The 23,029-nt window shown below is 40.9% G+C and overlaps 1 protein-coding gene across 1 annotated transcript in view; it reads left to right on the top strand.

Annotated features, from left to right (window-relative positions):
• The first annotated feature begins 685 nt into the window (after positions 1 to 685).
• The window catches only part of RGS17 (regulator of G protein signaling 17), a 120,696-nt gene continuing 98,352 nt past the window's right edge, over positions 686 to 23,029 (top strand). The window contains exon 1 of the mRNA XM_032258807.1: positions 686 to 851. The gene's annotated coding sequence lies outside the window, so the exon portion shown is untranslated. The remainder of the gene's footprint in view (positions 852 to 23,029) is intronic.

A 23,029-nucleotide genomic window follows, 5' to 3' on the forward strand; every position in this document is an offset into this window, starting at 1 on the left:
ATCAGCACCTCCGTTAATAATTCACCACTCTTGCCTTGTCATCGGCTTCTCCCCACTCAAAACTCTGCTCCCGCGAGTGGTCCGGTGCCTGAGGCAGCTGGCATGGGCCAGGTCAGAAGGCACCTGCACTGATTCTTAGGAGAAAGGTCTTCTTTCTGGGTGAAGAAATCAATAAAGTAAAGGACGGTTCATAAAGTCCTTCGGGAAGCAAAACTTGCTTAACTTCACACTTTCCTGAACCCCCGCGCAGGGACTGCTTCCTTCGGGACCCGCGGCAGGCAGGCTGCTGCGCCTCACAGACCGGCTCCTGGGTCTTCCGTGCAGCCCAGGACAGCAGCGCGCGGGCTGCGGGCGAGTGGAGTTGCAGGGGCCGGGGCGGAGGGCCGCTGTCACCCAGGGAAGCTCTCGGAGCTCCGGGGCTCCCACGACGCTCCGGACTGGCGTCGCCGAAGCAGACAGTCCCGGCCGAGCCCCTCAGCACTGTGGGCGCCGCGCCCAGACGAGCGCGCGGGGCGGGGCGGGGCCGGGGGCCGCCCGCGGAGGGGGCGGGGCCGGGACGCTCGCGGCCGCGCGCCGGGGCTGAGAAGCGGCCCCTCCGGCCGCGCGGGGCGAGGGGCTGCGCCGGCCCGCGGGGCGCATGCGCGCTGCCGAGCGGCCCTCGCTCCCTCCCCGCCCACCCCTCCTTCCTCCCCCTCCCCCTCCCCTGCATCCTCGCCGCTCTCGCTCTCTCCTCGCCCGCTGGGTGCTGAAGTTGGGCGGATGGCAGCAAACCGGCTCCGCTAGAGGACCGAGCCGCCCAGCCCCGCTCCCCCGGACCCATCGGCGCGCTGCCCACACCTCCAGGCGACCGGGTAAGACGCTGCCTCCAAACCGAGCGGTGCTAAGTAAATGACATCAAAATGTCTGCTTTGCACCAATGGATGGATTTTTTTCAAGGTGGGGGGGAGGTGAAGGAAGGAGGGGGCGGAGAGCGCGACAGCCCGTGCCCGGGCGGGGGCGGCTGCGGGGCGCGGGGGTCTCGGCGGAGGTCGCGGCCCCCTGGGCGGGAGCGGGGGCCGCGCCGCGGGTCCGGGAAGTTGAATCCCGCGTCGCTGCCTGGACGCGGTCCGCTCGCCGCCTTCAGCTGCTGCGGGGAACCGGGCGAGTGTCCTGCCCGCCGGCGGACGAACGCTCGGCCGGGTACCGGAGTTCCCGCGGAGAGCCGGGCGCCTGCGGGGGGCGGCCGGGAGGGCCGGGCTGTGGGCGCGGAGACCCCGCAGGGGCGCGAGGGGCTGCGGGTTCTGTGCGGTCGGCTGGGAGCGAGGGGAACGTGCAATCAACAGTGTCCAATGCACCGATCACCTCGGCTGCTGTGTCTCCTCCCTCGTCTCTCTTCACCTTTGGGAAATGCACGGCTCAGGTGGGGAAGGTGTTCGCGGTAGAGGTTGCAAAAATGAAGCCTTTGAGCAGCGGCGAAATACCGGAGGGGTGTGTGTGGTGTGTGTGTGTGTGTGTGTGTATGTAGGGGGTGGGGGTCTCTTTTGTTCCTTCCCCTCCCCTTAGTGAAAGGAAAGGGAGTCCTGGCGTGTGCGGCGAGGGGTGGATTTCACGGCCACCGAGGGGGCGAGGAGGAGGAACGCCCACCAAACGCGAGCCGCTGCCCGGGTGGGCGCATCAGAGCCTCCCTTGCTGTAGGTGATGATGATCTTTCCGTGACCTATGGAATCAGTTTCATCGCTGCCTCCCCGCCAGCCTCCCTGCTCTCCCTCTTCGAGTGCTGCGGCAGAGGCTGGGTGCAGACGCGGCCGCTTTCTCCTCTTCTCCCTGCCTCTCTGCCTCCCTGAAAAATGCCGGAGGACTCGAGGATGGTTGGGGACGGAGCTGGCCTCGGAAGCCGCGGATGGGAGCTGCTCCTCGCGAGCCGGAGGCTGCTGGCGTCGCGTCCGGGGCAGCCCGCGCCAGCCTCGGGAGTCCCTGGGCTCCGGGGAGAACAAGCCCGTGTCGCCTGGGCACAAAGATGCCCGCGCGCCCGCCCTGCGTTCGGGACCCGCCCTGCGCCCCGCGCCGAGCCCGGGACGCTGGCTCACCTGGGAGAACCCCTGTCCCCCGGGGACGACTGACCCTGGCTCCTGGCAGAACTCTGCTGACCTCCCCTGACCTTTCCATACAAGCATATCTCCTTAAAAGAGTCACTGTAAGATTTGTCTGGAGAACTTCACACGCTTCAGAGTTGTTTCCTTCTTTCTTTCTTTTCTTAAATTGTTTTACAGCGAGATTCTCTCCAGGGTGGGATGGCTTTCCCAAATAATAAAGAGAAATCTTAGTTTGGTTCCCATGTAGAATAAGCAGTTCTGAGGCTGGGTGCCATCTGCATTTCCGGCGTTTATACCAACTGGTTTTCCGGGTGATGAACCCTTCTGAAAATCATTTAATTGAAGACGTGAGAATTGATTTTTATTAGTGCAGTGGAAAATAATGTTTTCCTCCTCGGTTCATAGCTGCTAGACGCTGTATGTACGATATAATGTGCAAACTGTGAAACATTTAAAGTATATTGTACTTATTTCTAAAGTCTTTTGTATTGAAAGTATTTTCCGAGAAATATACATTATAGCACTCCTATCTAATGAAAAGGTGATTTAATACAAATGAATGAGAGGTTTGCCCTCCTCCAGTTGTTACTATTGTTAAGCCATTAATTCTGTTAACGTGAACTAAAACAGTAATGAGCACACTCATGGGAGACTGAATTTATTGACTTGTTTTTATAATCTTTTGAAACCTACACTTAGAGCGACCATGGGAAAGTAGTTTCTTTAGTTTTTGGCAACTAAAAAACAAGTGTTTGTTATTAGAAGAAGATTGGGTGGTATTCTTTATTAAATAAGATAAATCTCCATGGCAATGACACCTGATCTCAGAGCCATGGGCACCCATCCTTCCTCCTGAAACTGTAGTCTGAAAGATTAGGAAACCATCTAATTTACAGAACAAACAACATAAGGTGCCTGTTATGCTGATTGGTTTCAACCCTTTTTACTCTAGTTCCTCAACTACTCCTTGGCGTTTAGTCCCCATGGAAGGGAATTAACAAGGAGGGTTAATTTACTGACCTGTTCATTCTAAGGCAAACAGCATTTCCTTCTCAAATAGGCATCTCTTTGGTTGTAGGGATCTTCCTCTGAGGTTCTAGTTTATTTGAACTCATCATGTTTAAGGTCTAACTTCATTATCATTCCTATGAACTTTTTATACTTTTGCATAATAATAATAATAAAACTTCCTTAACCTTTCCTACCATGAGGGCCAGCGTCTTTGAAGAAAAGGAGAAACATATTCTTACCCATTTTATCTTTTTGTAACAGCCAAGCAAAAGTGAAAATTTTAAATCTGAATTGATAAAAATTCTGGTTGACTTACAGAGTAAAGTCTAAGAAAGAATTTACTTGTTAATCTAAAGGTGTAGAGATAATCGCCTTTGTGTCAGAAGTCCATTTGCTGAAATACGGGCTTTCTTGGAAAAGGAAGATAGGCATGGGTGATGAGGTACCATGGTAAGAGGGCTGGGAATCCATTCAACCACATTTCTGCTGACAACCCTGTTTCTGATACTCTCCAACTCTGCTTACTTAACACTGAAAATACTGCATTAAGGAGATGGGCAAATCGAAGGACCGCTATATACCCATAGGATGAGAATAATGCTATGTGATATTAAAAGCATTTTATTTCACCTGATTGCTATAGAGTATAAGTGTGAATGCATTGTGGAGGCTTAAAATTATATGACATTTCCGAGGGAGTATCATGGGTGCTCAGACAAATACATTTTTATAGAAAACCTTAAAAAAATCCTTTGCTATAGGTAAGTAGGTAGCCAAGACTTTCAATGTGAGTTTGATGGATACTCCCACCTTCCGTCTCTCCCCATCCACACTTATCTCTGAAAAAAAGAGACTTTTTTAACTTCCAAAGAAATTTGTTTAGACTATTATTTCTGCCATTATGCCAGCACCTGTAGTATACTATACAGTATCTGGCAAGGGCAGGTGTAAAATAATTTTTCCTAAATTAATAAATTTTTCACAGTCAACCTGGCTCACAAAAGTCTTCCAAGATAAGAATTGCATTTTTAAAATTAGCGCTTATGCCGTTTACCAAGTACACTAGTTGCGCTCCTAAAAATCACGTTTATAGTCCTACATCTTCGGAGGAAGTAATTTTCAGAATTGTCATTTTGAGAATATGTATGTGTTTAATACAATTATATTACTGATTTGTTTCCCAATTTTAAAAGCAATATTTGCTTATTTTAGATCCCTATTACACAAAATTACCTGTGGGCTGATATGGATATGATGAGCACTAATTTTGAGTCAAGCTGGCCTTAGCTTGTGTTGTGGCTCCTCCCTTTAATAACTTAATTGCTGTAGGCAAGTTACTAATCTCTCTGAGCTTCAGTTTCCTCAGATATACAAAAGGGATAAAAGAAGAATGCAAACATAAATACAATGCAATATATATGAAGTACTGAACATGGTGCCTGGCATGTACTGAGTGCTTATAATTATCTCAATACCTAAAGAACTGCTACTGAAAACACCGGATAGTTTGCCACAGGTTTATTTCCTTTATATAAATGTACCCTTGTCTTAAGAATTTGAATCATAATTGGCTGGGCACAGTGGCTCACGCCTGTAATTCCAGCACTTTGGGAGACTGAGGCAGGTGGATCACCTGAGGTCAGGAGTTTGAAACCAGCCTGGCCAACATGGTGTAATCCTGTGTATGCTAAAAATACAAAAATTAGCCAGGCATGGTGGTAAGTGTCTATAGTCCCAGCTACTCGGGAGGCTGAGGCAGGAGAATCACTTGAACCTGGGAAATGGATGTTGCAGTGAGCTGAGATCTTACCTCTGCACTCCAGCCTGGGTGACAGAGCAAGACTCTGTTTCAAAAGAAAAAAAAAAAAAAAAGAATTAGAGTCATATTATAGAACAGGGGTCCCCAACCCCTGGGCTATATAGATGGGTACCAGCCCATGACCTGTTAGGAACCCAGCAGCACATCAGGAGGTGAGTGGCTGGTAAGTGAGCATTACCTCCTGAGCTCCTCCTCTGGTCAGATCAGCGGCTGGCATTAGATTCTCATAGAAATGTGACCCCTATTGTGAACTGTGCACACAAGGAATCGAGGTTGTGCACTCCTTATGAGAATCTAATGCCTGATGAGCTGACGTTGAACAGTTTCATTCCAAACTATTCTTCCACCCCACTGCCATCCATGGAAAAATTGTCTTCGACGAAACTGGTCCCTGGTGCCAAAAAGGTTAGGATGGCTGTTTTAGAACTTCATACTTCTAAATAAAAGTTAACATTCCTTTGTTGCTGTTTCTTAAGAAACTAAAATTGATATTTTTTATGTGATTTGGTGACTGAAAAATAATTCACCTTATGGATGTCTTTATTTAGCCATTCTTTTACCTTTGGATTTTGATCTTATGCTTAAATTTTGTGTGTGTATCTCTATTGCAGTTTCTCCTTTGGGCTCAATGCTTAGAACAGCCAGTTCATGCCAACATAATGCCATTCTTTAAAAATCTTTGCTAACTTGATAGGTGAAAATAACATTTTTCAAACTTTTATTTCTTTGGCTACCAATAAGACTGATTACTTTTTGACATGCTGATAAGCAGTTTTTGTCTTTGAGAATGGCTTGTTCAAGTCTTTAGCCTGTGTTTCCCCTGCTGTACTGGTACATTTTTCTTATTTGTTTGAGTACTAATATTAATTTTTTAAAAGGCAAAAGCAAACAAGGAAAGAAAATGCTTAGTGACAAAGACTCCAAGTGGCAAAGACTACAAAGATCACTGCGGCTAAACCAGAAAGGCTGGATCCTCCAGGGTATCAGGGCTCCCAGGGTATTCATCACATATTGCTACCCTGCCTGAGTTTTCCAACTTTTACAGTTCTGTTCAGAAGTCCTGAATCAGTAAACAGTTTGCTCACAAGCACCTTACTATGAGAAGCTTGTGCCTGAAGAGTTCCCAGATGGTCATGGATTGTTTTTGCCAGGTGCCAATGTTTTATGCAAGAACTTTCGAGTTTTTCTGAGATAAAAGGGTTGAAAGGAAAGATGGGAGTGGATGGAGATCCTAGGGATATTCATTGTGATTTCTCATCAGAATGAAATCAGTGAAGCTTAGTTATAAAACCATGTCAGGTTAGAATCATATCTTACCTCAACTTTTAAGTGCTAGGTGAAATTTAAATACGTTAAAAGTAAGAATTTAATCTGTTAGCTTAATTAGTTCTGTATCTGTGATGTTTCACGTGATTCGCTGGCCTTGTAAGCTCCTGTTTTTGACTTTTTAAGTTCTATAACTTTTGACAAATGTGGTTTCAAAAGTTGAATTATCTAGCTTGGAAAATCTATAATGTCCTTAGGTATTAAACTATTTAGAAAGTATAAATGTTTTCATTTTGTTTTTTGAGACAGGGTCTCATTCTCTCACCCAGGCTGGAGTGCAGTGGCTCAATCATGGCTTACTATAGCCTCAACCTCCCTGGGTTCAGGTGATCTCCCACCTCAGCCTCCAAAGTAGCTGGGACTACAGGTGTGTACCAGGACACCAGGCTAATTTTTGTATTATTTGTAGAGATGGGATTTTGCCATGTTGCCCAGGCTGGTCTTGAACTCCTGGGCTCAAGTGATCCACACACCTCAGCCTCCCAAAATGCTAGGATTACAGGCTTGAGCCACTGTGCCCAGCTGAAAGTGTAAAATTTTATAATCATCAGTGGTACCATTTTATCAGATACAGTAAAAACTGAATAATTCAGAATTTATAGTGATGGGAGGTCCCTATAGGAGAAGCAATGATCTATGGTGGAAAATAAAATCTACTTCAGATAGAAATGGATTTGAATTTTTACTCTACTATTTATTAGATGTACAGGCTTTTTCATGAAATTATAGAAGTATTTCATACTTAGTATTCTAGCATGAGTAATAAATATATAAAATCTCTGAATTTCTTAAGCTTTGTATGTGAGATTTAAAAAAATTCCCTGTGTGAGTAAATATAATTCTATTGTAGACAATGATGTGGTTCACAAAGCAAATATTTACTTCCTTATCTTGGGTCACAAGCCTTTCACAGTACAGTACTGCTGATTGGCTGTTGAAATACACAGGTTATAATTCAAGAGCCATGGCATTACAGTAAAACAGACATAGCCTGGGGGAAATTACAACATAAATGAAATGAGCAGGTGAGTGTTTATTTCATTTTTAAAATTATCTTGAATCTTCCCAATAGCATAGTGAGTTAAATCCAGTGAAAACTCATTTGTGAAAGTTATCACTTTCTCTATTTCCTGTCTCTATGAAAGGTGGGAGCCTGGCTTTTGGTGTATTTATGATAAGTCATGTAATTTTGAGATTTTATGAGTCAATTTTGGCTCTTGGTAGACCACCCTATGTCCATGGCCAATTACCCTAAAGTCTCCTCTATTTTTCAGGATTTAATTAATCAAAATCAGTAAATATTTGAAAGTTTGCTATTTGAAAAGCAACAGTCCATATGATTTGATTCATATGAGGTTAAAAAAAAAAAAAAAAACACCTTATGGAAAATTGCCCTTAAAAGAAGGAGACTTTAAAAGCAGAGAATATAATTTGGTGGAAAGAGCCAGATTTTACATTCAAATAACCAGAGATGTAGCCTTCACTTCTTTGAGCCTTAGTATCATGATCTGTAAAACTGAAGACAGTTTAAGAATGTTAAAGGATTAAATTATGTCTATAAAATCCTTCATGTATTGGTACTCAGTATGAAAGTGTTAAGTATTGTACTAGAGTTAATAAATCAAAATAGATAAAAGAAACATTGTGTAAACAGTAAGTGCTTGAGGGGTTTTAATTTCTTGCCAGTATTTATCTTAACTAATTGGTCCTTATTGATGTTGAGGTTGTTCTCCATGTATTTCCCTTGTTATCCTTTCCTGACTAGTTTGTTTCACCAACCTGTTTATAAACATATTTGAGCACCTACTATGTGCCAGGCTCTGTGATATTTTTTGGCCCCTTTCCAGAAGGTGTACATAGATAAGGTTCTTCAACTTATTTTTCTTTTATTTTTTTTTTTTCTTAGCTTTGGACAAATTTATTGAAACATACAGGGTGTTAGCAGAGAAATCATTCCATGGTGTATTACATTTGGCCACTACCTTGAATGTATAATTTAAAAATTATAAATATATATTTCACCACTAAGCCTTTGGCCAAAAATACGTCATTTAGCACATCTTTAAAGATCAGTAAGAAATGGATTTGGGACATTAAAAAGATCAAGTCACTGAATTAAACAGCAGCAACCACCACTAATCTAGAACCCCATAGTGCTGAAGGTAGAGGTGTCTGTGCAGAGCTAGTCATGTGTTACAGCAATCAGAAGAGATGGGACTTATTTTTCTTTTATCTGGTGAATACTGGTCATTCTAAGCTTTGAAGTCATAGCTAAATACAACATGGGAGCAATAAGCAAAGATTTCCTTAGGGTTTAGCAATAGACTAATCGATCTCAACATTTAGGAGCCTAGTCTACCACTAATGTTCAAGAAAGCTGCTAAGCAGAGACTCAGAGATAAGGGGAAGAAAAGCAGGAAGTGGCTCTGTTGGTGGTTGATTTAACAACTTCCACTGTAATATCAAAACAACCAAAGACTGTGGGCTTAACCCTCTTCGTGAACCTACCCCAGCACCCAATTATTTCTCATTGAAATAAAGAAAATGTGTACCTACAGCTATACTATGCCTTTCCCCCCACCACTTATAGGCTAGCCTGGGTAGGGTAATCATTGTAATATAATGTAAGATATTCTAAAACGCTGGGTATAGGGGATGAGCGAAGGAGGAAGGAGACTGAGATCCCTGCACTTCTTCAGGGTCCACATTTCCTATGCACTAGCAATATTTTAGACTTTTTCCTGATACTGTTGCAGTTCCATCTTTGATTACAATCAGTTCGTAATACACCAGAGTTGACCAAAAACCCAGAGTTCTCAGTTTGGATGAAAAAAAAAAATACATTTAATTTTGAGGAAGAAAACCATCTTCAATATCAACTTGTTGAAATCACTAGGGCAATTTCTAAATCTTGCAATTAGCTTCGCCCTGATCTAGAAAGATTTTATAAGATTTATAAGATCAGAGTGAAGACTTCAAACCCTTTCTAGAAATATGGCAAGAATATGCAGTTAATATGACTAACTATGGAAATGAAAGATATTAACATTACGAATGAATTAACTTGAAGGTAACTGTCAGCCACTAAATTTAACATGCTTGTCATTAAACCTTTGGCTGGGCTGTTAATAAGTAAAAATGTATGCTCATGTAAGATTTGAGCCTATTTCTTTCTCGATTTATTTCTAGTCAGCACTATCATACAGTATTTTACCTGTGACCTATGAGTTTAGTATGATCAAGACTCACTAGATAAAAGCAAAGGAAAATAATTGTGTTTTATTAGGACACTAAGGCATAGACATGCTATAAAGCAATATAATGACCTATTTAATTTACAAACTGTTATGATTAACTGAATACTGTATTGTGAATTGGAGTATTAAATACTCCAATGTAAATTGGAGTAAAATGCTTCATGAATTGGAATACTAGTATTTTCCCTAGCTACTGTTTGAGGCTTGACATTTGATTTTCTCCTCTCTCTCTTCTTGTTATTATTGTTATTAGTATTTCTAAATAGATAAATTGAGGAGAAAGGAGTATCTTTGCTTTTTGTACATCTAATAGTTCACAGAAAAATTGGGGTTTACCCTTATTTTATATAATTTTAGGATATTCACATAATTTTGTTGCCTGAAATTTAAAACATATCAGGAGCTCAAATGTTCAGTCTGTCAGGAAAAAAACAAAAACCTTACTGTCATTTTCTTCTGGTAGTCAGGAATAATCTGCCATGATTGTGATTTCTGTGCTAGTTTATGAGTAAGTAATATTGGCAGTTTTGACTCATGCTATTGGAGTCTATGTTTTCTTCATCTACTCAAGTCCATAACGTCAATTTTCACTGATGAAGAAACATTTTAGACTAAATTACTTTTAGTAAATTGAATGTCTAATGACCCACCTATGTTTATATAAATGATGGATTTAGTTGAAAATTACATTTACTTATCATTTTAAATACTGAAAACCAATTGATAGAGAAATCCTTCCCACACTGGAATTATCTTCAAAATGTAACATTTTGTAAAGATGATTTTATGTGTCAGTATATGTATTTATGTGTGTTTCCCCTTTTATTCATGGGATGCAACTGACATGATACCTGTGTAATCATAGCCAAATATTCAGGAAGAAAAAATGCATTCTTTAGAAAAGACGGGGAGGCACCAATGAGATGAGAAGGAGAGTCAGGTAAAAAGCAGGAAGCCTGGGCTCAGAAAACAAGACAATAAGTTAAAAACTCATTGTATCTTAAAGTATAATATCATTCAATACATTATTATGTAACTCTGCTATATTATGTAACCACTTCCAGTTTCATGAATTCATGTGACCTAATCTTAAGAAGGTAATTTTTTTCCCATTAATTCAGTAATTTCATTGACTGAACATCTGAGTAATGCAAGTAGGGTTTCATAAGGTAGAATTCCATTAAATAAATGTTAATTCCAGGAAGAAAAAAATGTGAAGCACTTTTCTTGACCTAACATAGGTTATGTTAAATAGTTTAAAATTCTCGTAGGTGATACTGAAATTCAATCATATTGATAAAGAATCCATTCCCAACTTTTTTTTCTAAATGCAACTATTTGAAGTACATTGTATATAAAATCAATTTTATCTTTGCGATGTAAAGATCCTTATGTCTTGTTTCAAAATACTGGCAGTGAATAAATGTGTATGATAAGCTTTTTTTTTATTGAGCAACAGGGCATTGCAGTGACTTAATATCTAAAATATTTATTAAGACTTTGGGGGAGTGACAAGTGAGCTTGGAAAAGGTTGTCTGCCCATTGCCACTGAGATTATTTTCAAGAGAATGTAGATTTATGGCTTAGTAGGATCACTGAATGTAGTTACTCAGTCAGGCAGCCAGTTGCAACCAAAATCAACTTTGGCACTTGGTGTGCTGGCTTCTGACCATTAGCCTCAAGAAAGTCCTAGTCTGGTTAGATTTCAGGGAAAAAGAAAGAAGTTGTGTGCCTGAAAGTAGAGTTCAGAGGGTACAATCTAAAAAGCTGTATTAGAGACAGGCAGTGACAAAGGAAAGAAAGAAAAGTCTTTCTGTGCATTGGTAAATGCAGCCTGTGTGGGCCTGAATTTCCAAGTGTTTGCATTAGATTTCTAAGTTTTCTTCCGTTTCTGCTACTCATCAATTTTATGTCTTCTGTTTCCTACCTCCTTATTCTTAATTAATGTGCTGTGTAATTCAGTCCCTACTGTGTACCTAAGAATAGCAAAATTAAAAAAGACATGGCCAAGTCTGAGGGAGCCTAAAGAATAAAGAGATAAGATCTACATGTAAATGTCTATTATTATTATATTCTATGAGAGAACTAAAATGTTGTGAGAGCTCAGCAGCATAAAAGTAATTTTAAATGGCTAAACCAGGATCTGGCAAAAGTGTCATAGAGGTTGTGACATTTTCTTGGATTATTGAAAGATAGAATTTTGACAGACAAAGACAGGTTTCCAGGCTCAAAGACAATGTAAATAAAGATAGATGCAGAATCAGGAAAATTAAAACCATTTTGTGGCACAGTGTTTCGAAAGCATACAGTACTCACAGGAAATCATGAGACGATAAGGCTAAAAAAGAACACATATATGGGCAGCTGTTAATATCAGAGTGAAAAGGTGGAATTTTCATTGCCAGGCAAAGAGTGCGGCTGAAGCTTCTAAGCAGGGGATTACAGGGTAGGAGCTGTGCTATGGGACAGGCACTTCATCAGTCCATGCAGGGGGGTGGTGAAGGGAAGTGGGAACACCACAGTTTCAGCTGTCCGGGTGAGAGGAGAAGAGGAGGCCTAACCTGAGAAACAGCGAAGGGCCCAGTCTATGGGAAGATGATGATGTGAGAAAATATTTGAGTCAGAACCTTCAAGACTTGATCAACAAAAAGATCTAGGAGATGTAAGAGGAGGTGTAAAGCTGTCAGGGAGCATTTTAACCTACGAGTCTGGGAAATAAAGATGTGGTAAGACATGGAAAAGTCAAACTGATGAAGAAGTTAGTGAGGAAATGAATTGAATTCAGTCTGGGAAATAGTTTGGCATACCCATAAGAATTCTCAAAGGATGTTTAGCACGCCATTGATTAAAAAGCCTTAGGGATATCAGTTGATTAAATAGGAAGCAACAAGTATGCTCTTAGGCTACGTCAGTAGAGCCAGATAGTATCAGAATGAATGGTGATCATTATATTCTGTTCTTCGTATCCAAGTCACAATTGCAATGTTATTTTGAGTTTATCCTGAACACCATGGTTAGAGGTCAAGAATAACAAAAATTATTTTGTTACAAAGCAGAATAATTTGTATGAGACATGGTTGGAGGAATTTGTACTTCCTTTTCTTTTTTTTTTTTTTTTTGAGGCAGAGTTTCACTCTTGTTGCCCAGGTTGGAGTGCAATGGCATGATCTCGGCTTACGTCAACTTCTGCCAGCCCAGTTCAAGCTATTCGCCTGCCTCAGCCTCCTGAGTTGCTGGGATTACAGGCATGCACCACTATGTCCGGCTAATTTTGTATTTTTAGACGAGATGGTGTTTCTCCATGTTGGTCAGGCTGGTCTTGAACGCCTGACCTCAGGTGATCCACCCACCTCGGCCTCCCAAAGTGCTGGGATTACAGGCATGAGCCATTGCACCCAGCTAGAATTTGTACTTTCTTAACCTGGAAGACAGTGGTTTCCCTGAAAGATATGTGTGTTTCACCATTTGGAGAAAAGCCGTGGGAAAAGATTAGATATTCTAAATTGCCCCAATGATATAATGAAAATAAAGCCACCTGGCAGAGTTGTAGAGAGATAATATGTGCAGTGCCCCTGGAACACATTTCATATTGAATGTGCCTTAGCTCTTACTGTTACCTTAGGAATAGCATTAGAATCAGTGGACACACATCACGGAGATGTGGCCATCCTATTGGAAATAAATTTTAAGAGTCATAGCCAGTTGGTTAGGTGAGCTGCCTTGAAGGGTAGCAAATTTACTGTCACTGAAAAAACGTGAGGTAGACAAATACTTGGCAGAGTTGTCATGGACGAGATTCCATGATTGGGAGTATGAGTGAACTACAAGGCCTCATTCTAACTCTGAGGTCCAGATGATACCAGGTAATTTGGACTGCATACCCAAGGGAATGACTAGAGCTGCAAATAAAACTTGAAAGTCTTTTACATCCAGGTAACAATAGTAGGAAAGTGTTAAAGGCAAAAGAGCAGAGATCAGGTGAGCTTAGAATAGAATCCTGGAGCTTGTCTGCATGAATGAACATATGGAAAGAGAAGGAAATTATACATACATGCACACATACGTGTATACATGCATACATTCACATATATACACACACACATTCGTACATAAGATGAGAATAAAAATGTGTTATAAAGATCATGAAGATACTATAATATGCCATAAAACTGAGGTTGTGGAGACTTTTATCCAGTTTTATTCATATGAATATTAATCTTCCACCAAAGATTAGAAAAAGTTTAAGAAAGAAGATCAGCTGAATTATGATATGTGGCAGAAAGGGTGAGATCAAGACCAGGATGACACATCAGATTCTGGAATGAGGAAGTTACTTGTGATTGTCTAGAAATCACTTGTGATTAATGATTTATACTTCATCTATTTCCAGAAAGTTTGAGGCAGCTTAAATAAAAGCACTTTCACACAAGGCAGTAAAAATAAAACAAAATAAAGATAAGAAACCACAAAGAGAAATAAATGGGGGAAATAGTGAATGTACCACAAAACCTGGATAAGATTGTTATTGTAAAAGGAATACTACCTTTTAGCTTTGTGGTTCCTGGCAGCCAAAATAAAAGGGTAACAGGAAAGATTACCTATGATTTATTGGTTAAGGAAGGAAAACAGATCTTTAGAAGAATTTTTGTTTCCTGGCACGAAATTCTGTGACAAGTATATCCCATGGATTCTTAGATAAGAGACAGTGACATATTAGACAACATGGTCAACAGTGGTTCTGCTGAAGATGCAGGTTTGCTTTAAATTGCTGTTTCTTCTTTAAGCCCTTGAAGGTCAAGTGTGCAATATTAAGATAAGGTCTGTAAAAGCCAATAAGGCAGTGATATCTCTTGTGGGTGTAGACTAGTTGGGCATCTGAATATTCCTGGGTGTGAAAAATCAGCATAAGAGAGCATTTGGGAAGAGGACTTCCCAGAGAGGAGATGCAAGGATAGTTCCATGAATGTGAAGAGAGAGAGCACCAAGTACCGTGCAACCTCAGTTCCTTGACACTTGCCACTCCCTCTGCTTATTAGCAGAGTCTTTCTCATCATTCAAGTTTCCATTCAAATGTCACTGCTTCAAAGAGACCCTAAGGACTGTCTTCCTAATGTGGTCCCTTCTTCATTCCTCCTCATAAATGGCACTCTCTAACAATAATCTGTTCTATTTAATAGCATTTACTGCTCTGCTAAATTATTTTATTTATTATTAGTCTCCCTCATTCCCGAAACTAGAATGTAAGCTAGTACACCAAGCAGTGCCAGAGGTTGATATGAAGGAATGAATGTTTTATGAATGGGAAAGAATTCACCTCAGTACTGATGTGATAAAAAATAGAATGGTAGCATTGGGCATGGAGTAAATAATTCCCAAAATGTTAGCTGAGAAGATGAGGATAATTACAATGAGGACATAATTTTATCCTGGGAATTTCAGGAACATTGGGGTTAGAGGAGGAGCACATATTCTCTGTATACTTTTCTGTCCACTTACAAGGTGCAGGGGTACCAATATGAATGGTAAATTCATGAATATTCATTGATCATGATTATAAGGGGTGGAGCCTAAGTGGGAAAAGTACAAAGAGTCCTATATTATGGCAAACCCCTTTTCCTCTCATATTAGATGAGATTGTTTGATAGTGTCTGATATGGTTAGGCTTTGTGCCCCCACCCAAATTTTATCTTGATTTGTAATTCCCATAAACCCCACATGTCTAGGAAGAGGTGGGAGGTGATTGGATCATGGGAGTGGTTTTCCCCATGCTGTTCTAGTTATAGTGAGTGAGTTCTCACAAGATCTAATGGTTTTATAAGAGGCTCTTCCCACTTTGCTCTGCTTCTTCTCTCTTTTGCCACCATGTGAGAAAGTCCAAGCTTTGTTCCCCTTCACCTATTGCCATGATTGTAAGTTTCCTGAGGCCTCCCAGCCATGTGGAACTGTGAGTCAATTAAACCTCCTTCCTTTAAAAATTACCTAGTCTGGCCGGGCGCAGTGGCTCAAGACTGTAATCCCAGCACTTTGGGAGGCCAAGGCAGGTGGATCACGAGGTCAAGAGATCGAGACCATCCTGGTCAACATGGTGAAACCCCGTCTCTACTAAAAATACAAAAAATTAGCTGGGCATGGTGGCACGTGCCTGTAATCCCAGCTACTCAGGAGACTGAGGCAGGAGAATTGCCTGAACCCAGGAGGCGGAGGTTGTGGTGAGCTGAGATCGTGCCATTGCACTCCAGCCTGGGTAACAAGAGCGAAACTCCGTCTCAAAAAAAAAAAAAAAAAAATTCCCAGTCTTGGGTATTTCTCTTTTCTTCTTCTTCTTTTTTTTATTATTGTACTTTAAGTTCTAGGGTATATGTGCAGAACGTGTAGGTTTCTTACATAGGTATACACATGCCATGGTGGTTTGCTGCACCATCAAGTCATCATCTACATTAGGTATTTCTCCTAATGCTATCCCTCCCCTACTCTCTCACCTCCCAACAGGCCCCAGTGTGGGATGTTCCCCTCCCTGTAATCCATGTGTTCTCATTGTTCAAATCCAACTCATGAGTAAGAATATGTAGTGTTTGGTTTTCTGTTCCTATATTAGTTTGCTGAGAATGATGGTTTCGAGCTTCATCCATGTCCCTGCAAAGGACATTAACTCATCTTTTTTTATGGGTGCATAGTATTCCATGGTGTATATGTGCCACATTTTCTTTATCCAGTCTATCATTGATAGGCATTTGGGTTGGTTTCAAGTCTTTGCTATTGTGAACAATGCTGCAATAAAAAATACCTGTGCATGTGTCTCTATACTAGAATGATTTATAAACTTTTGGGTATATACCCAGTAATGGGGTCACTGAGTCAAATGGTATTTCTGGTTCTAAATCTTTGAGGAATTGCCACACTGTCTTTCACAATGGTTGAACTAATTTACACTTCCACCAACAATGTAAAAACATTCCTATTTCTCCATATCCTTTTCAGCATCTGTTGTTTCCTGACTTTTTAATGATCACCATTCTAACTGGCGTGACATGGTATCTCATTGTGGTTTTGATTTGCATTTCTCTAATGACCAGTGATGATGAGCTTTTTTTCATGTTTGTTGGCTGCATAAATGTCTTCTTTTGAGTAGTGTTTGTTCATATCCTTTGCCTACTTTTTGATGGTAAATTTGTTTAAGTTCCACGTAGATTCAGGATATTAGCCCTTTGTCAGAGATAGATTGCAAATTTTTTTGCTCGTTCTGTAGGTTGCCTATTCACTCTAATGATACTTTCTTTTTCTATGCAGAAGCTCTTTAGTTTAATTAGGTTCCATTTGTCAATTTTGGCTTTTGTTGTCATTGCTTTTGGTGTTTTAGTCATGAAGATTTTTCCCATGCCTGTGTCCTGAATGGTATTGCCTAGGTTTTTTTCTAGCGTTTTTGTGTGTTTTGGTCTTATGTTTAAATGTTTAATTCATCTTGAGTTAATTTTTGTATAAGGTGTAAAGAAGGGGTCCAGTTTCACTTTTCTGCATATGGCTAGCCAGTTTTCCCAACACCATTTATCAAATAGGGAATCCTTTTCCCCTTGTTTGTTTTTGTCCGGTTTGTCAAAGATCAGATGGTTATAGATGTGTGGCGTAATTTCTGAAGCCTCTGTTCTGTTCTATTGGTCTATATATCTATGTTGGTACCAGTACCATGCTGTTTTGGTTACTGTAGCCTTGGAGTTAGTTTGAAGTCTGGTGGTGTGATGCCTCCAGCTTTGTTCTTTTTTCTTAGGATTGTCTTAGCTATTTGGGATCTTTTTTGGTTCCATATGAAATTTAAAGTAGTTTTTTCTAATTCTGTGAAGAAAGTCAATGGTAGCTTCATGGGGATAGCATTGAATCTATAAATTACTTTGGGCACTATGGCCATTTTCACAATATTGATTCTTCCTATCCATGAGCCTGGAATGTTTTTCCATTTGTTTGTGTCCTCTCTTATTTCCTTGAGCAGTGGTTTGTAGTTCTCCATGAAAAGTGCCTTCACATCTCCTGCAAGTTGTATTTCTAGGTACTTTATTCTCTTTGTAGCAGTTGTTAATGGGAGTTCACTCATGCTTTGGCTCTCTGTTTGTCTATTTTTGGTGTATAGGAAGGCTTGTGACTTTTGCACATTGATTTTGTATCCTGAGACTTTGCTGAAGTTGCTTATCAGCTTAAGGGGATTTGGGGCTGAGACGATGGGTTTTTCTAAATATACAATCGTGTCATCTGTGAACAGAGACAATTTTACTTTCTCTTTACCTATTTGAGTACCCTTTGTTTATTTGTCTTGCCTGACTGCCTTGGCCAGAACTTCCAATACTGTGTTGCATATGGGTGTTGAGAGAGGGTATCCTCGTCTTTTGCCGGTTTTCAAAGGGAATGCTTCCAGCTTTTTGCCATTCAGTATGATATTGGCTGTGGGTTTGTCATAAATAGCTCTTATTATTTTGAGATACATTCCATCAATATCCAATTTATTGAGAGTTTTTAGCATGAAGGGGTGTTGAATTTTATTAAACGCCTTTTCTCTATCTATTGAGATAATCATGTGGTTTTTGTCTTTGGTTCTGTTTATGTGATGGATTCTGTTTATTGATTTGCATATGTTGAGCCAGCCTTGGATCCCATGGATGAAACCAACTTGATTGTGGTAGATAAGCTGTTTGATATGCTGCTAGATTTGGTTTGCCATTATTTTATTGAGGATTTTCACATCAATGTTCATCAGGGATATTGGCCTGAAATTTTCTTTTTTTGTTGTGTCTCTGCTAGGTTTTAGTATCAGGATGATGCTGGCCTCATAAAAGGAGTTAGGGAGGAGTCCCTCTTTCTCTATTGTTTGAAGTAATTTCAGAAGGAATCGTACCAGCTCCTCTTTGTACCTCTAATAGAATTCGGCTGTGAATCCGTCTTGTCCTGGGCTTTTTTTTGGTTAATAGGCTATTACTGCCTCAGTTTCGGAACTTGTTATCGATCTATGCAGGGATTCAACTTCTCTCTGTTTTAGTCTTAGGAGGGTGTATGTGTCCAGGAATTTATCCATTTCGTCTAGATTTTCTAGTTTATTTGCATAGAGGTGTTTATAGTATTTTCTGATGGTAGTTTGCATTTCTGTGGGATCAGTGGTGATATCCCCTTTATCATTTTTTATTGCATCTATTTGATTCTTCTCTCTTTTCTTCTTTATTAGTCTGGCTAGCAGTCTATCTATTTTGTTAATCTTTTCAAAAAAAAAAAAAACCAGCTCCTGGGTTCATTGATTTTTTTGAAAGGTTTTCTGTGTCTCTGTCTCCTTCAGTTCTGCCCTGATCTTAGTTATTTCTTGTCTTCTGCTAGCTTTTGAATTTGTTTGCTCTTGCTTCTCTACTTCTTTTAATTGTGATGTTAGGGTGTCGATTTTAGATCTTTCCCACTTTCTCCTGTGGGCATTTAGTGCTATAAATTTCCCTCTAAACACTGCTTTAGCTGTGTCCCAGAGATTCTGGTACATTATGTCATTGTTCCCATTGGCTTCAAAGAACTTATTTATTTTTGCCTTAATTTAATTATTTACCCAGTAGTCATTCAGGAGCAGGTTGTTCAGTTTCCATGTAGTTGTACAGTTTTGAGTGAGTTTCTTAATCCTGAATTCTAATTTGATTGTACTGTGATCTGAGAGACTGTTTGTTATGATTTCCATTCTTTTGCATTTGCTGAGGAGTGTTTTACTCCAATTATGTAGTCAATTTTAGAATAAGTGTGATGTGGTACTGAGAAGACTGTATATTCTGTTGATTTGAGGTGGAGAGTTCTATAGATGTCTATTAGGTCCACTTGGTCCAAAGCTGAGTTTAAGTCCTGAATATCCTTGTTAATTTTCTGTTTCATTGATCTGTCTAATATTGACAGTGGGGTGTTACAGTCTCACACAATTATTGTGTGGGAGTCTAAGTCTCTTTGTACATCTCTAAGAACTTGCTTTATGAATCTGGGTGTTCCTGTACTGGTTGCATATATATTTAGATTAGCTAGCTCTTCTTGTTACATGGATACCTTTACCATTATGTAATGCCCTTTGTCATTTTTTATCTTTGTTGGTTTAAAGACTGTTGGATCAGAGAGTAGGATTACAACCCCTGCTTTTTTTTTTTCTTTCCATTTCCTTGGTAAATATTCCTCCATCCCTTTGTTTGGGGCCTATGTGTGTCTTTGTACATGAGATGGGTCTCCTTGAATACAGCACACCGATGGGTCTTGACTCTTTAACCAATTTGACAGTCTGCATCTTTGAATTGGGGCATTTAGCCCATTTACATTTAAGGTTAATATTGTTATGTGTATATTTGATGCTGTTATTATGATGCTAGCTGGTTATTTTGCCAGTTAGTTGATGTGGTTTCTTCATAGTGTTGATGGCCTTTACAATTTGGTATGTTTTTGCAGTGACTGGTACTGGTTTTCCTTTCCATATTTAGTGATTCCTTCAGAAGCTCTTGTAAGACAGGCCTGGTGGTGACAAAATCTCTCAGCATTTGCTTGTCTATAAATGATTTTATTTCTCCTTCACTTATAGAGCTTGGTTTGGTTGGATATGAAATTCTGGGTTGAAAATTCTTTTCTGTAAGAATGTTGAATATCAGCCCCTACTCTTTCTGCAGAGAGACCAACTGTTAGTCTGATGGGCTTCCCTTCATGGATCACCCGACCTTTCTCTCTGGCTGCCCTTAACACTTTTTCCTTCATTTTAACCTCAGTGAATCTGATGATTGTGTGTTTTGGGGTTGCTCTTCTTAAGGAGTATCCTTGTGGTATTCTCTGTATTTCCTGAATTTGTATGTTGGCCTATCTTGCTAGGTTTGGGAAGTTCTCCTGGATGATATCCTGAAGAGTGTTTTCCAACTTGGTTCCTTTCTCCTCATCACTTTCAGGTACACCAATAAACATAGGTTTTGTCTTTTTACATAGTCCCATATTTCTTGGAGGCTTTGTTAATTCCTTTTCATTGTTTTTTCTCTAATCTTGTCTTCATGCTCTGTTTTATTAAGTTGATCTTCAATCTCTGATATTCTTTCTTCCGCTTGATTGATTTGTCTATTAATACTTCATGAAGTTCTCATGCTCTGTTTTTCAGCTCCATCAGGTCATTTAAGTTCTTCTCTAAACTGGTTATTCTAGTTACCAATTCCTCTAACCTTTTTTCAAGGTTCTTAGCTTCATGCATTGGGTTAGAACATGCTCCTTTGCTCAGAAGAGTTTATTACCCACCTTCTGAAGCCTGCTTCTGTCAATTTGTCAAACTCATTCTATGTTCAGTTTTGTTCCCTTGCTAGTGAGGAGTTGTGATCCTCTGGAGGAGAAGAGATGTTCTGGTTTTTGGAATTTTCATCCTTTTTGAGTTGATTTTTCCTCATCTTCATGGATTTATCTACCTTTGGTCTTTGATGTTGGTGACCTTCAGATGGGGTTTCTGTGTGGACATCCTTTTTGTTAATGTTGATGCTATTCCTTTCTGTTTGTTAGTTTTCCTTGTAAGAGGCTTCTCTGCTGTCTGCTGCAGGTATACTGGAGTTTGCTGGAGATCCACTCCAGACCCTGTTTGCTTGTTTTCTTGAGTATCACCAGTGGAGGCTGCAGAACAGCAAAGATTGTTTCCTGTTCCTTCTTCTGGAAGCTTCGTCCCAGAGGGGCAACCACCAGATGCCAGCCAGAGCTCTCCTGTATGAGGTGTCTGTTGACTCCTGCTGAGAGTTGTCTCTCAGTCAGAAGGCACGGAAATCAGGAACCCACTTAAGGAAGCAGTCCCTTTGCAGAGCTTGAGCATTATGCTGGGAGATCCACTGCTCTCTTCAGAGCCAGTAAGTAGGAACATCTAAGTTTGCTGAAGCTGCACCCACAGCCGCCCCACCCCAGGTGCTCTCTCCCAGGGAGATGGGAGTTTTATCTGTAAGTCCCTGACTGGGGCTGCTGCCTTTCTTTCAGAGTTGCCCTTCCCAGAGAGGAGGAATCTAGAGAGGCAGTCTGGCTACAATGGCTTTGCAGGGCTGTGGTGGGGCTCTGCCCAGTTCAAGCTTCCCTCTTACCGGGGGCTTTGTTTACACTGGGAAGGGAAAACTGCACACTGAAGCCTCAGTAATGGTGCATGCCCATCCCCCCACCAACCTCAAGCCTCCCAGGTCAGCTTGAGACTGCCGTGCTGGCAGTGAGAATTTCCAACCAGTGGATCTTAGCTTGCTGGGTTCCATGGGGGTGGAATCCGCTGAGCTAGACCACTTGGCTCCCTAGCTTCAGCCCTCTTTCCATGAGAGTGAACAGTTCTGTCTCACTGGCATTCCAGGTGCCACTGGGGTATGAAAAAAAACTCTAGCTTGCTGTCTGCCCAAACAGCTGACCAGTTTTGTGCTTGAAACCCAGGTCCCTGGTAGTGTAGGCACTCAAGGGAATCTCCTGGTCTGCGGGTTGCAAAGACCATGGGAAAAGCATAGTATCTATGCCAGAGTACACAGTTCCTCAAGGCACAATCCCTCACGGCTTCCCTTGGCTAGGGGAGGGAATTTCCCAACCCCTTGCACTTCTTGGGTGAGGCGATGGCCCACCCTGCTTCAACTCAGCCTCTATGGGCTGCACCCACTGTCTAACCAGTCCCAGTGGGATGACCTGAGTATCTCTGTTGGAAATGCAGAAATCACCCACCTTCAGCATTCATCGCGCTGAGAGCTGCAGACTGGAGCTGTTTCTATTCAGCCATCTTGCCAGCCACCAGGTATTTCTTTGTAGCAGTGTGAAAACTGATGAATACAGTGCCCGTTTAAATTTCTGGAGACTATCTTTCAAAAATATCTTGAGCTGTTATTGCATTAATTATGTTGCAGGGTTTTTTCTAAGAGTCATTAGTCAGTGCATCCTTCTATGATCCTTTCTGGTAGCTAACAACAAAATCCTTATTATATTGAGGTGTGTGTGTGTGTGTGTGTGTGTGTGTGTGTGTGTGTGTGTGTGTTGACAGTCAAGAGTGCATCAGAATTGCCTAAAATATAAAGCAAGTTGCTGACATACAAATGTAAAAGCAGAGGTGCTGGTAGAGAGAAGCTCATCAGAATTGAGAGGAAACTAGAACCAGGAAAGGAAAGATGGAAATAGACTAGGAAGTGAGCCAGACATCTTCTTGAATGTGGATTATTTGTTTAAAAGAACTATGGAGAGGAGAGGACTAACTAGAGGAGACTTAACAGCAGCCTGAGGTGGGCAGTAGATTCAAACAGAACTCTCTTGACACTGATTTTGGGTTTAGGGAGCTTCTTGGCTGTGAAAAGCAAAATTTTATCAATGGAGAAGGGTCAGGAAAAATACCATGGAATTTCCTGGAACATCAATTTTATTCATTCTTGAGAAATTAAAAATCTTTCTATATCAAAGTAAAAACAAATATGAGGGACCAGCATATCATTTTTATGGATTCATTTGTTTATTTACTTGTATGTTTTTTAGGTTAGATCTCATGTTTGGAAGCAATTTTGATTATTTAGGCACCATGTAAGGCTTTGCCTCAGGGTTCC

Source organism: Sapajus apella, unplaced genomic scaffold (genome assembly GCF_009761245.1).
Source record: "Sapajus apella isolate SASKATOON/1434 unplaced genomic scaffold, GSC_monkey_1.0 scaffold105, whole genome shotgun sequence".
Taxonomy (NCBI): Eukaryota; Metazoa; Chordata; class Mammalia; order Primates; family Cebidae; genus Sapajus; species Sapajus apella.